This window comes from Arachis ipaensis, chromosome B2 (assembly GCF_059453495.1).
Source record: "Arachis ipaensis isolate K30076 ecotype BB chromosome B2, ASM5945349v1, whole genome shotgun sequence".
In the NCBI taxonomy this organism is placed as follows: domain Eukaryota; kingdom Viridiplantae; phylum Streptophyta; class Magnoliopsida; order Fabales; family Fabaceae; genus Arachis; species Arachis ipaensis.
The window spans coordinates 75,667,005-75,669,256 of NC_142437.1; the positions used below are offsets into that span (position 1 = coordinate 75,667,005).

Genomic DNA, 2,252 nt, shown 5'->3' on the forward strand with positions numbered 1-2,252 from the left:
ATCATATTGACTTGCTGAGTCAATATTTTATTCTGAGCCAATATGGCATTTAGAGTATCAATTTCAAGAACTCCCTTCTTCATAGGCGTCCCATTACTCACAGGATTCCTCTCAGAAGTGTACATAAACTGGTTATTAGCAACCATGTCAATGAGTTCTTGAGCTTCTGCAGGCGTTTTCTTTAGGTGAATGGATCCACCTGCAGAAGTATCCAATGACATCTTTGATAGCTCAGATAAACCATCATAGAATATATCCAGGATGGTCAATTCTGAAAGTATGTCAGAAGGACACTTTTTGGTCAACTGTTTGTATCTTTCCCAAGCTTCATAGAGGGATTCACCATCTTTTTGTTTGAAGGTTTGAACATCCACTCTAAGCTTGCTCAGCTTTTGAGGAGGAAAGAACTTGGCTAAGAAAGCCGTGACCAGCTTATCCCAAGAGTTTAGGCTGTCTTTGGGTTGAGAGTCCAACCACACTCTAGCTCTGTCTCTTACAGCAAAAGGGAAAAGCATGAGCCTGTAGACTTCAGGATCTACTCCATTAGTCTTAACAGTATCACAGATCTGCAAGAATTCAGTTAAGAACTGAAAAGGATCTTCAGATGGAAATCCATGAAACTTGCAGTTCTGCTGCATCAGAGAAACTAGCTGAGGTTTCAGCTCAAAATTGTTTGCTCCAATGGTAGGAATGGAGATGCTTCTTCCATGTAAATTGGAATTTGGTGCAGTAAAGTCACCAAGCATTCTCCTTGCATTGTTGTTGGGTTCGGCTGCCATCTCCTTTACTTGTTCGAAATTTTCAATCAAGTTGTCTCTGGATTGTTGTGATTTAGCTTCTGTTAGTTTCCTCTTCAGAGTCCTTTCAGGTTCTGGATCAGCTTCAACAAGAATGCCTTTTTCCTTGTTCCTGCTCATAAGAAAGAGAAGAAAACAAGAAAAGAAGAGGAATCCTCTATGTCACAGTAAAGAGGTTCCTTATTGTTAGTAGAAGAAAAGAAGAAGAGAAAAATCTGAACTCAGAAAGAGAGAGAGAGAGAGGGTTCGGATTTTTGGTGGGTGAGGGAGAGATGTTAGTAGATGAATAAATAATTAGAATAAGATGAGAGAGGGAAAATTTCGAAAATAATTTTTGAAAAAGAGTTAGTGATTTTTGAAAATAGTTTTTGAAAAGGGTTAGTAATTTTCGAAAATCAAAAATTAAAATAATTAGTTAATTAAAAAGAATTTTTGAAGAAGAGGGAAGATATTTTCGAAAATTAGAGGAGAGAGTTAGTTAGGTAGTTTTGAAAAAGATAAGAAATAAACAAAAAGTTAGTTAGTTAGTTGAAACAAATTTTGAAAAGATAAGAAGTTAGGAAGTTAGAAAAGATATTTTGAAATCAAATTTTTGAAAAAGATAAGATAAGAAGATATTTTTGAAAAGATATGATAGAAATTAGTTTTTGAAAAAGATTTGAATTTTTAAAATCACAATTAATGACTTGATTCACAAGAAATCACAAGATATGATTCTAGAACTTAAAGTTTGAATCTTTCTTAACAAGCAAGCAACAAACTTGAAATTTTTTAATCAAAACATTAATTGATGATGTTATTTTCGAAAATATGATGTAAAATTAAGAAAAAGATTTTTGAAAAATATTTTTGGAATTTTCGAAAATAACTAAAAAAATTGAAAAAGATTTGATTTTTGAAAAAGATTTTGAAAAAGATAAGATTTTTAAATTGAAAATTTGATTTGACTCATAAAAACAACTAGATTTTAAAAATTTTTGAAAAAGTCAAATCTAATTTTCGAAATTTTAAGAGAGAGAAAGGGAAAGATATTTTTTTTTATTTTTGAATTTTTATGATGAGAGAGAAAAACAAGAAAAATGATGCAATGCATGAAAGTTATGGATCAAAACAATGAATGCATGCAAGAATGCTATGAATGTCAAGATGAACACCAAGAACACTATGAAGATCATGATGAACACCAAGAACATATTTTTGAAAAATTTTTAATGCAAAGAAAACATGCAAGACACCAAACTTAGAATTCTTTAATGCTTAGACACTAAGAATTCAAGAATGCATATGAAAAACAAGAAAGGACACAAAACATGCAAATGCAAAGATCAAACAAGAAGACTTACCAAGAACAACTTGAAGATCATGAAGAGCACTATGAATGCATGAGAATTTTCGAAAAATGCAAGATGAGTATGCAATTGACACCAAACTTATAACATGACTCAAGACTCAAAC

The 2,252-nt window shown here is 32.0% G+C and overlaps 1 non-coding gene across 1 annotated transcript; it reads left to right on the top strand.

The window, feature by feature from the left end:
- Nucleotides 1-279: 279 nt before the first annotated feature.
- On the top strand, nt 280-383 carry LOC148574433 (small nucleolar RNA R71). The gene has a single exon (XR_015905830.1). It is a non-coding gene; the product is annotated as a small nucleolar RNA R71 (small nucleolar RNA).
- Nucleotides 384-2,252: the final 1,869 nt, after the last annotated feature.